This window comes from Ictidomys tridecemlineatus, chromosome 13, assembly GCF_052094955.1.
Source record: "Ictidomys tridecemlineatus isolate mIctTri1 chromosome 13, mIctTri1.hap1, whole genome shotgun sequence".
NCBI lineage: Eukaryota > Metazoa > Chordata > Mammalia > Rodentia > Sciuridae > Ictidomys > Ictidomys tridecemlineatus.
This window is the reverse complement of record NC_135489.1, coordinates 47,932,842-47,945,966: the sequence shown is the minus strand read 5'-3', so window position 1 is coordinate 47,945,966 and position 13,125 is coordinate 47,932,842. Positions and strand designations below refer to the sequence as shown.

At 35.2% G+C, this 13,125-nt stretch overlaps 1 protein-coding gene and 1 pseudogene across 10 annotated transcripts in view; both read left to right on the top strand.

Moving 5' to 3' along the window:
- Greb1l (GREB1 like retinoic acid receptor coactivator) overlaps window positions 1–13,125 on the top strand; it is a 310,330-nt gene that overhangs the window by 38,013 nt on the left and 259,192 nt on the right. The gene's annotated exons all lie outside the window — the stretch shown is intronic.
- The window catches only part of LOC101970656 (large ribosomal subunit protein eL33 pseudogene), a 75,896-nt pseudogene that overhangs the window by 7,750 nt on the left and 55,021 nt on the right, over window positions 1–13,125 (top strand).

Here is a 13,125-nt window from a genome sequence, read left to right as displayed (position 1 = left end):
TGCTACCTCTAAAAGTTCTAGGAAGACAAAGTCGGTGACTATATTTATAATATTGGTGTAAGAAAGATCATTCTACCTGTGGTAATAAAGTCAAAAACAAGGGAAAAGAATTGATAGATTTGACTAAATGCACATACACTTATATAAACTTTTACATTTTCTCCAAATATCTAAAACAAAACATTAACAAAAGGGAAAAACCTTGGCAATGAATGTAATAACAAAGTGTTAATATTTTACAATCAATAAAAAAGGACAAATCCTTTAAAAAACATGGTCTAGTGGGGCTGGGGATATAGCTCAGTTAGTAGAGTGCTTGCCTTGCATGCACAAGGCCTTGGGTTCAATCCCTAGCACCTCCAAAAAAAAAAAAAAAAGGGTGGGGGAGAGGTTGACAGACTCATCCTTGGCCAAATCCAATCTGCCATCTTATTTTGAAAATGAAGTTTTATTAGAGCATGGTCATGCTTATTCATTTTCATATTTTGTATGGTTACTCTTGAGCTTTAATGAGTGTGACATTGAAGCCAACAATGTTTACTCTCTGGCCCTTTATGGAAAAAAGTTCCCTGATTTCTGATATAGAGGAATATCCACTTGTGGTAGGTAGTCTTGAAAGACAATATAGAATTTCATCTCTCTCTCTCTCTCTCTCTCTCTCTCTCTCTCTCTCTCTCTCTCTCTCCAGAGATTGAACCCAGGGGTGCCTAACCACTGAGCCAGATCCCCAGCCCTTTTTATTTTGAACCAGGGTCTTGCTAAGTTGCTTAGAGCCTTGCTAAATTGCTGAAGCTGGTTTTGAATTTGCGGTCTCCTGTGTAAGCCTCCTGATCCTCTGGGATTACAAATGTGCATCGCTATGCCCATGGGGTTTCTTCTCTTTGGATGGGCTCTTGGTGGTCCTCTTCAGCAGCAGGAGAATGGACCAGTTGGACTCTTCAGCCTCCTGTCTCATGCCTATCTTGTTTTATATTGAACTCATCTTTGGTTGGGTCATTACATGTGAATATGAATGCCTGTAGGCATTTGTCCTTATGTATGTTCCCTCACTGTTTCAGTTTTCCTTTTGACCTTTCTACCTATACCTTCTACAGCACTGCTTCTTTCATGATAAACAAACCTTAGTTTTTTTTTTTTGTTTTTTTCAAAACATGTTTTCTGACTTCTCTCAATTCCTGATGCTGCAATTATCTACTCTTCTCTATTCTTTCACCCAGATTATCCACTTTTGTTGGACAGATTCACACAACCAGGGCAGGGGGTGGTACAGCTACATACATGGTCTCTCACCTGGGCTGGCAATCTGGAAATCGAACATGATTCCAGATCAGCTCCTCTCCAGTGGCTTCTAAGAGCTAACCTGTCTTCTCTCACTTCAGCACCCTTGTTCCATCACCCCTTTCTAGCTCTCTAAAAAACGGGCTTACCTTCTACTTCACAGAGGAAATGGAGGCCTTTGTGCAGTAGGAACTGGGTCCTTACCATCTTCTTGTTCGTCAGAGGGAGGAATCCATTCATGATATCTTTGTCCTGCTTTATTGCCTACATTTTGTCTTTAAAATGTTTTCTTTCCTACAACTTATAAACGAGGTCATTTCTGTTCTTTCTGTAAAAACGGAAGGAATAGAGGTAAGAAGAAAGAAAAGAGAAAGAGATAAAGGAAAGAACAAAAGAAAGGGAAGTTCTTTGCATATTTCTTTGGACCCTGCGCTCCTCGTGACTCTTCTGCACATCTCTCCTTCCCCTCACAGCCCAGGTGTTTGGACACAGGCTCTCTCTCCACTTTTCACCAGTTCCTCATGGAATGTCGTAAGAGTTGGCCTGTGAGGATTGTGAAGGTGTCCTGGCCAACTGGCTACACTGGGTGTACCCCTTCATCCCTGTCCTCTTCGACTCCTGTGAGCTTGTGAATGTAATAAGACATTATTATCTTGTTGTTAGAATTTCCTTTTTGTTGTTGTTGTTGTCCTTGATGCTATTCTCTTCTGGTTTTCCTCTTTTATTTTTCTTTAAGAGTTTTGTAGGCAGTTACTCCTATTCCCACCCCTTAACTAGAATTCCCTCCTTTGTCCCTTTTTCTGTCCCTTGACACACTTTTCCTAGGCGATCGCATCATCTCTTTACTCATGAGTCACACATCTCTATTCCTAGCCTAGACCTTTATTTGTAGACTCCTCCATCATGTTCCTGCTCAGATATCCCCATTTCTAAATGTCCTCATGTCATCTCAGACTGACATAGCCAAAATGCAGCTCCCTATCTCCCTCTGCCATGCTGCTCTGCCATGCCTGTCATCCCACATGGACCACCATACCACAGTATACTGTGACTTGCCTGTCTAACCAGTTCCATCTTGTACTTCTTGAGGGCAGAAACTACATATTTTATCTCTATATTTTGAGTGTCCGGGATACCAAGTTTACTCAGTAACTGTGTGAAAGCAAGACGGGATGAAACATTTTGGTTTGAAGTGTTGCCAACAGAATTCATAAATACTTGGTGAATTGTCCTCGCAAATGAAGTGTGTCTGGAAAACTGGCTGTAAGATAGAGCACTGAAGATGTTCTTACCGTAGGACTTCTTGATAAAACATGACAAAAACTCATGAGGCCTGTTTAAATGGACATAGCTATGACAGATGACTTTTGTTTAGCATTAAAGTCATCTACGCTTATAAATTGTAGGATACTAAGTATCTCCTTAAAATGTGAAGTTAGTATTACGCACTGAAATTTTTACATTTAACACTTAGCACACTTAGGCTTAGTACCTGAGATTTTGGTACTTGGTGGTATGAAGAACACTCAGTGTAACTTGTTCTGGGTGTAAAATGTTCTGACAGCAAGTGTTTTTAAAATGTTTAAATCAGAACACTCTTCCTTGAGCAATCCCTAACACCAACTATAAAAATAAGAAATAAACACCAGTCACATTGTGTCATAAAGCAGAACCAAGTAGCCATCAGAAATTATAAGGGAAAAAATATGTGTGCCAAACTCTGTTCAGAAACCAACTGATGATCTACTTTCCGAATTCAGATCATCTTAATATCTAAATAATGTTTTACTTTAAAAATCAAATTCAAGACTTTGGGAAATTTGAAATTAATGAGCGTTATGATAGTCTGTTACATTAGAACAGCAATAGTTCTGATACAACTGAGTGTGTGTCCTATGAAGTAATGTTATCTACAGCTAATTACATGTTTCTCTAATTTCTATGACAAATATGTTATTACAAAGATAAACATTCATGGTTTAAATCTTCCAAAGGGTTAAACATATCATTAAGACATCTCTACATCTGATATTTATATTAAATTACTTTTAAAATTGCAGTTTGCTTCATCACTCCAAACTCCTTCTCTAGTTGAAGAAAATATAACATTTTAGAGAGCTTGGGAAAGAGAGAAAAAGGGCATCTACAATGCCATAAATTTCATACAGCTTTTTGCAGAAATGTATTTTTTTCAAAATTGTAACTGTGTAATTTTGTGTTCTTTTGAAATTAGTATTCTCATGGATGTTTTCCCTGTGATGTTTCTAAAATAATCATTATTGCAATTTTTATAACAGATTGATTCTATTTAATGATATGCCATTGTTTAACCACTTATCCATTTGATAATTTAAATGAGATCCATTTTTTTCACTTGGTACTTATGGATCCTTTCCCACAACACCTTGTAATTTTTTCTAGTGTAGAGTTCCAAAAGTAAAATTGCCCATTTGTAAGTTATACCTTTAGACACATACATATATTAATGATTTCCAAAATGCTCCTTCAAATTTATAGTTCTTCTTGAAATCTAAGCCATTTCATTTCTAATTTAGTAGGCTTTATAAAAAGGGAATGTCATTTTTTTTGTTGTTAGTAGACTATTTTTAGAGCACTGTTAGGTTTACAGAAAAATATAGTGGAAAATACATGGGGCTTTACTAAACCCCCTCTTGCACTCCCAGTTACTTTTTTTAAAAAAAAAAAAATTATTTTTTAGTTGTAGTTGGGCACAATACCTTTATTTCACTTATTTATTTTTATGTGGTGCTGAGGATGGAACCCAGGGTCTTGCGCATGTGAGGCAAACGCTCTACCGCTGAGCCAGAACCCCAGCCCCTTGCACTCCCAGTTTCTATTATTAACATCTTGCATTAGTGTGGTACAATTGTCATAACTGATGAGTGAATAGTGATACTTCAGTATTAACTGAAATTCATAGTTTATATTAGGGTTAATTATGTGTTGTATAGTCTATTGGTTTTGACAAATGTATAAAGTCATCTATCCCCCATTATCATATACAGAATAATTTTACTGCCCTAAAAATGCTCTGTACTCTCTTTCCATCCATCCAAGTCTTGGACAACCATAGATCTTTTTTCCTGTGTCCTTAGTTTTGCCTTTTCCAGAATGTCATATATAGTTATGTGCTGCATAATGATGTTTCAGTCACTAGTTGTCTGCATATACAACTATTGTCCCAAAGGATTATATTTCCTAGTAATGTATGAGCTATCTTAGTTTGTGTAAGTACACTCTACAATGTTCACACAAGGATGGAATCACCTAATGCATTTGTCAGAACATCACTGTCATTATGTGACACATAATGTAATTGGCATCATTTGATAGGTGGGCTTTACAGATTAGTGTTTTTTTTTATTTAACAATATGCACTTAAGATTACTGATATATTTTTGTGGCTTGGTAACTTTTTATCGCTGAATAATATATTCCATTGTATGGTTCTACTACCATTTATCCATTTATCTTTTTTTTAAGAGTGAGAGAAGAGAGAGAGAGAGAATTTTTTAATATTTATTTTTCAGTTTTCGGTGGACACAACATCTTTATTTTTATTTTATGTGGTGCTGAGGATCGAACCCAGCGCCGCCCCGCGCATGCCAGATGAGCGCATTACTGCTTAAGCCACATCCCCAGCCCCCCATTTATCTGTTGAAGGACATATCTTGGTTGCTTCTGATTTGGGCAGTTATGAATAAAGCTGCTGTGAACATTTATGTACAAGATTTTTGTGTAGACGTGTTTTCAACCCATTTGAAAAGTATATATTTTCTGTGTACGTGTTATTCTTTTATATGTTTATGATTTTTCTCTCCTGTCTCTGAATATATTAATGAAATAAATGTTTAGACACTGTTTTTCTCCCTGAAAAGCCTCTGTTTTCTTCAGGTTGCTTTTTGTTTGTTTATTTGGGTTTCTATCCACTATATCTGAGATATTTTTTAGTTTTCTGATAATCCTGGTTGTCTGCTCTTTAATATCTTTAGTACCAAGTAAAGCTGATAAGTTCTGATCCCACCATAAAGCTTGTCACCCGTGGACATTTCATGGAGAAATGTCCAGTCAGTATGTTAAGTCTTTTTCCTTAGACTGGTTGGATTCTACATAGAAAAATCTTATAACCTCCTGTCTCTATGGTTGTAGGACTGGTTACCCTCTTTCTGAGAGCTAAGTTGGAAAAGAGGTGGGTAGATTCAATTTTCAGTGCAGACAATGTTCACCTAGTGCCCTTGTTTGCAAAATGGCACTCCCATCTTTACCTGTGCCTGTCCAGTTTTCTGTAAAATGAGAGAGGTCTAGTTGCCTGCTTGGGTTGGGGGGAGGGATCTGGAGAATTAACTGATTTTTTTTCTTTTCCAGTACTGGGGATTGAGCCCAGGATTGACAATTCCAGGGCCTCATGCCTGCCAGGCAAGCACTCTACTGCTGAGCTACATCCCCAGCCCTAACTCCCCCTGTTTCTAACCTTACCTTTATTCCCATATGTGAAACCTAACCTGCTGCCTTTGTAGGGAAAGTGGTTTACTCCATAAATCTGGTTGTTTCTAAGCTTCCCTTGCTGCTGAATTAGGATTCAGTTTTCTGGTTCTGCAAGGTCAGCTATTGCTTGTCCATCTGCCTTGAGTTAATACATTTTGTTGGTGTTCTCTTTGCTTCTGGTCTCTTTTGTCCTTGTTATTTCATACCTTTAAAGAACTCCTTACTATACTTTTAGTTGGGTTTAAGTAGGGAAGTGAAGGTAAATGCATTTGTACAACCTGCTATATTTATGTGGAACTTTTATATTTAAAAGGAAAGTAAAAAAACAAAACAAAACAATCCCCCCCAAATTCCTTATAGATAATAGAAGCTAATTGATCAAAAACTTCAGAAAGCTGTTTTTTGAAATTTTTATTAATATTGTCTGTAATGAACCTGCACATAATCCTGGTGCATGCTCATTTTGACTTTACTATGTGAATACATAAACATGTGCTTCATTTTCATCTTTTTCTGTCCAAAATACAATTTTGTTTACAGAGATGGAAAACAGAGTCATGAGAATACAAGTGGTGATTGACTGCAAATAAGCATGAGGGAACTTTTTGGGGCAATGGAAATGTTCTAAAAATGAATTGTGGTGAGGGTTGTAAAGTTCTGCAAGTATGCAAAAAAAACTATTAAAATTTATACCTACAATGGGTATGTTTTATGATATATAAATTAAAAGTAAAAAAATTGCTTAAAAAATTTCCACTGTTCCCAGCCAAAAGATCAATCATTATATACACCATATGTCATAAATCTTTGTTCATTCTAAAGTTGATTGTGAACACATTTCATGTCAGCAAATTTAGACCTATAACATGGAAATCATAATTAATTAAATTAATTATCTCCTCCAACTCTTTTCCTCTCATCTTACAAAATATCACATGGAATTCCACTTTCATAATATATTTTTTGCTTGCCTTTTTTTCTTTTTGACATGATTTCATATTTAAGCATTGTTATAATTATCATATACATATATAATGTATATAATATTGAGTATTGTGATTTATAAAACAGCATCTTGAACGTTTTTCCATGTTGTATGTAATTATTGTTGGCAGTTCCATAATAATCATAAAGTGTATGTGTCATACCTTAATTACTCATTTCTCTAGGTTTGAGTTTTAGATTGTTTCAAATTTCTGCTTTTAAAAATAATGATGTAATTGCATAACTTTATGCATTTAATTTCTGCCTGCCCCTCACCCCTACAATTATCTATTTAGGATGAATTCCTAGGAAGCTTCTACTGCTCTTGAACTTAACTTTAGAGCTAAACAAATGGGTTCTATAGAAGTTTCTTTTAATGTACTTCAGCAAATCCCACATATGTGGAATTGCTGTTACTTTTTTTAGACAGGGCCTCCCTAAGTTGCTAAGGCTCGTCTTGAACTTGCAATCCTCCAGCCTTAGTTTCCAAAGTTGCTGGGACACACACCTGATTGTTATTTCCTTTTATGGTATGACTTCTGATATTTTTTAAAATATATTTTTAGTTGTAGTTGACACAACACCTTTATTTTATTTATTTAGTTTTATGTGGTGCTGAGGAGCAAACCCAGCGCCTCGCACGTGCTTGGCGAGAGCTCTACCGCTGAGCCACAATCCCAGCCCCGATTGCTGATGTTTTACCACTAATTATCAGGCATACTGATTTGAAGAAGTGAAGAAAGGCAGGAATTCTCTGAGGGGGCGGGGAGAAAATATTACATTCCTTTTCTGAAAGGCAATAGCACTCTCTCTGTGTTTTTACTTTATTTAAAATTTCTTAGTGGAGGAGTATCTGTTTTAGGTTGTGGGATAGTACCCACTTTGGGTTGGGTCAGATTCCTAAAGCCTGTTCATCCTAAATAATTGTATTGGAGTATCTTATCATTGATTTATAGCTGTGCTTTACTGGATACATGCTGAGAAACCATCATATAAACCAAAACCTTAAATTTTTAATTAACATCAATGAATCACTACTTGTCCAAGTGAATGGCCACTCTAGAGAAGACACCAGAGTTCTCAACATTTAGGAAAAATGCCCTGCCCAGTGTTACCTGTTTGTTGTCTTGGTGGTGGCCTTTGTAGCACAGAAGTTTTTAATTTGGAAGATGTCCAGTTTATCAGGTTTTTGTTTTGTCACTTGTTTTTCGGATCTCATGTAAGAAACCATTGCCTAATTCAAGGTCATAGAGATTTACGCCCACATATTCTTCTGAAAGTTTTGTAGTTTTAGCTCTTACATTCATGTCTATGACTGATTTTTAGTTAATCTTTATGTATAATGAAAGGTAAGTGTCTAAGTTCATTCTTTATATTTGGATTTCTAGTTGTTTTAATGTTATGTGTTAAAAAGACTTTTCTTTCCCAATTGAGTTATCTTGGTACCCTTACCAAAAAATCAGTTGACCATGAATTTTTTTTTTTCTGTCTTAATTGCATTTCATTGATTTATATTTCTGTTTATTTGCCAGTAGCAATATTGATTGGTGTAGTTTTTTGTTAAGTTTTGAATTTGGAAGTACAAGTCCGCCTGCTTTGTTCTGTTTGATGATTATTCTGACTATTTTTACTCTCTTGCACTTCTTGTGAATTTCAGAATGAGCATGCCAATTTTAGCTAATAAATTTTATCTGGGACCTTGATAAGAATTGTATTGGGTTTGTAAATTTCAAGAATCTGTTTGATGTGGTTGTTTTGGGCACCAAAGGGGCACCTTTTGATTCTCCCTTTCCTGTTCTTCTCTCAAAAGGCAGGGTTATCATTGGCATTATTCCTGAAAGAAAAGGAAGAACCCTATCATATTAATGTTAGAGAATATGTTTTTCTCTACACCAGCTTTCTTACATTTAAGTGTGATTAAATATAAGTGTGTCTGTGTCATAAGTATGTTGTGAAGATTAAATGAGAGTTGATGTGAAGTACCCAGTAAGCACTCAATAAATGCTATGCACAGTAATAACAATTATATTCCCAGAACTCTTTTATCTAGATTGATTCTACAATTCCTACCCACATTGGCCTCTTCTCTTACTTCTCTCAGGTGTGACCTGCACTCTCCTTGAAAACCTGCACCTGTCTGATTCTCAGAATTCCATGTTCTTCCAACGACATTGACAGATATTTGATGTGTTAAAGCATTAAAAAAAAAAGGAAAATATTTGCAATGTGTAGTGAGTGATATTTTCCATGAAGGAAACCTTAATTGAAAATGTGTAATTTCTGAATTCCAAGGGAAGAAACAACTATTAGACTATATATATTCCAAGTATGTATATATGTAACTATATATGATCATTATCTACATATTATACATGTATAACTTTTTAATTCTTAATTCCATTTCCTGGACTTGGTAGTTTCTTTTAACTATGATGCTCATGGCTTGCATACACTCAGAAGCCGACAGATAGAAGGGACTGGAGGATCTGCCCAATTCAATTGTCAGGTAAAGGGGATTATGCAGAGCTTTATTTTATTGTGACTTGAATAAAAGGTTAGATTCTCCAGCCTGTAGGGAGAATTCACCTTTTTAAAGAGAGTGGACTGACTTACTCAACTTAGTATGTTGCTCACCTCCCCAAGCATCTGAGATTCCTAGGTGACATTTGTATGTTCTGTTTTGGCTTGTTAGTTCTCACTTTTGAACACAGCTCTGGACTTTTTCACCTCTAAAAAATTTGATGTTAGTGTTTTAAAATTAAAGAACCTTGTTAATACTATAAATGTAAACTTAAATTTCTTTGAGTGTACTGTTCTTTTCCTTATGTTGGATATCTGATTTCTGATACTCACTTTTTGAGTTAACAAAATATAATCTAGTGGTGAACTTTATAACTTTCACAAATGAAGTAATAGATTTTGGTATAATAGCCATATAGATATTGAGAAGGAAGTTTATGGGTAATAAATTAATGAGTTTATGTTTGTGTGTGCTCATTTTTTCTTTCTCCGTGTGATGCTATTAGGTGTTGGTGTCTTATCCATTGTCTTAGCTCCCTTCAAATACAATGTATTTCATAAACCCTATCTGGACTTTCCAAACAAGGTGTGAGTTGATCTTTAAACTTCTGCATAAAGAGGCTTATAAACCGCTCACAGCACCTACTTGATGCCATTTTGTATAATAGTTATTTGTGTACTTGTATTATGTTCCCATTAAGTTGTAGTTCCTTGAGTGTTGTTAATGGTGATCTGTCCTCACCTCTTAGTCAATTCTTTTATATAATAGAGAGAGTGTTTAAACATGTTTGCTAAATTAAATTTCTGACCCATGGTAGAAAAAACGTAAGTAGGTGGACATTTTTGTGCTCTTGACTAGGAATAGCTCATTCAAAGCACCCAACAGAAGCCCGTACTGACTGGCTCTATACCAGGGCACTGGGGTTGATAATTCATGTAGAAGTAATTGTTAACCTCCTTTTACAGATAAGGAGATAATGTTGGTAAATCTTAACTACTAATAAAAGTATAAGTAATGGGGACTTCTTCATAATGTTATCCTTGGGGTTTATGCTATAGGAGCACTTATTTAAATATTTTCCTGTTTTATATGTCTATTTTTATTTATTAGAAATATATATATTTGTTTGTAACTGTGTGTGTACATAATTCCATAAAACAGTGTATTGATGGCTTTTCTTTAATTTGGTATGATAGAGCACCCCCACACTGGCAAGTAGAGTTACAAATGTATATGTGAATAAATTTCTATATTTTACATATATACCTATTTATGTGGTTATGTGTATGCTTATGCATGTTCCACAAATATAACTTTGCATTTATAGGAAATATTTTAAAAAGGCTATTTTTTTCATTTAAATAGATTTTTATTTGTAAGATTTTTCTCATAAACATGTTTTCTATATTAATGGGATATCAATTTATTATGAATTTACCAAGTTTCAATTTTTAATTAAGACACTCTTTCTTATACAAATATGACAATATAATTTTGAAAAGATAGCTGAAAGCATTTTGTCTTTCTTGAAAAGTAAAATATTTCAAAATAAAGTTTTACAGAGAAAAACCAGAAAGATCTCATCCTGGCATTGATGACCTTAGAGACATCTCCAAACCTTGCAGGGTTGCTGGCCCAAAGTTCCTGAAATTTTTTTCTTTTTACGTTTTTAGCCTACTGTCTGAAGTTCATTTCTAACTAAAGCATCTCAATGAAATAGTGAATTGAGGCTGGGGGTGTAACTTAATAGTAGAGTGCTTACCTAACGTGCAAGTCCCTGGTTTGGTGCTTAGCACTGAAAAAAAAAAAAAAAAAAAAAAGTAAAAGTAAAATAATGAACAAAAACTTGAGGAATGCTTGGAAGGAGCCCAAAACATACCATCTCTATGTCAAATTCCATGCCATAGTAAGTTGTCATCTAGCAAAATTCCAGTGAGCAAAATTACAAAGAACACATGTATATAATTAGATGACTGTGTTGGTTACTGCTGCTGAAGTAGAGTAAGTTCTTTCAATGATCTGGGACTGTCATCTGGGGCAGGGGAGACTAGTTGGGCTCTAGGAGCCTAGGAAGACAGTGTTCAGTAGAGCAAGGCATGTGTTAGAGCAATGGTTCTCAGATGGTCTGTTATGAAAATCAGTTTATTTTCTTTTCAGCTGAGGTAGAGCAATCATTTCATAAAATAAACACAATAATTAGAAAAAAAATGAAATTCAAAAGACAAAATACAACCCCCAGTTTTCAATATTAGATTTGACAGACACAAAATTACACTTATGAACTGTTGTTCTATACTTGTCTGATTAAGTACTCTCTCTGGTCATGGACCACACTTTGAGTAATGCTGATTTAGACTGCAGACTGTCCTAATAAGCTCATGTAGGATATTCTATAGTTTATTGAATGAACACTTAAAGGAAATAGGAGTTGTTTGTGCCTTGAAGTGAGACCAGAACAACAACAACAAAAAAAATTAGCCATTATTTGTTCTCTAGGGTGAAGAGATTTGAGCAGGAAGGAAGAAAGTGTCATGGAATGGAAATGGCACCTTGAAAATAATTTTCATGGGTAAGATCAATTTAGGGAGAAAAAATGAACACAATGAGACTTGGAAGAAGTAAGTCTCCTTGAACCTGAGAGTTCAGGCAAAAGATAATAAATACCTGGTCAAGTCTGAGGATGGGGAGCAAAGCAGCAAAAATCTTTACTGAGCCCTATTACTAAGCATGTCACGTATACTATCTTACCTAATCTTTACAACCATCCTATGTGGTAGCATTGTTAACCTCATTTTCAGAAGTTGAGCAACTTGCCCCAAGGTCTCATGACTTTCAAATACGTGGAGGTGTAACTCGAAACAGAGATTTATTAGGTTCTGGAATGAGTGTCCAAATAAAATGGTTTTGGCAAATTTTGCTTGGCTTGCTGGTCCATGAACTTGAGAAGATCATTATCCTTTGGTACCACATAGCCTGTTAAGCACTCTTAGCCCTTCGAGTGCTTTCTGTTTAAACTTTTTTAGAGATTTGGCCTTAAATAGCTTACCAGGAGACAGTTAATTCTGAGGATTGCAGTCACAGTCAGAGCAACATAGCCCTATGAAGTGGATTAAACTTAGGGCGGATGTTAACACTGGACCCAGGATGTTAACCTAGGGTGTTAACGGTTTATACGTGGCATTCTATAGTCTAATACTAGTCATTTAGTTCTATGATGATTGCATATGATAAAGTATTTCATCTAGCCTACTTTGGTTCCATGCTTTTTAAAATGATTTGCCCTTCTCATAGAATCATGAGACTTTTCTTTGGTGTGGGTTTTTCATTTGCAGCTGTTTTAAAAAGCAGAAAAGAAATAAAATATTTAATTTAATCAGTAATATGTGCAATTTTTTCCATACAAGAACCTAAACCAAGAACTTGTACACATTGTTGTAAAGAATTACACACTCCATCACACTGTTAGCACTCCATAAATGCTAATAGTAACTTGTCTTGGAGAAATCTTTTGTTTATTTAGGAGCATATATTTGTTGTCATTGGTGATATCCACTTTTCAATGTATATTCTATAACAAACGACCCCGAATTTGCAATCATCTGTTATCATACATATTCAGCTCTATCATCTGTTCTTCAATGCCATTTTCTTATATCTTATTAAAAATGAATTTTAATTTAAAACACAGACCTAATATTTTGTTCCTTGTAACAGCCAAGTAATTATTTTATGACTCACTCCTACATTTAATAAGAGGATACTGTCCTTGAATATAGTTCTATACCAAGCTTAAGAATTAAAAGTTACCATCTTTTCATTTGAGTAGAGTTGCTTCT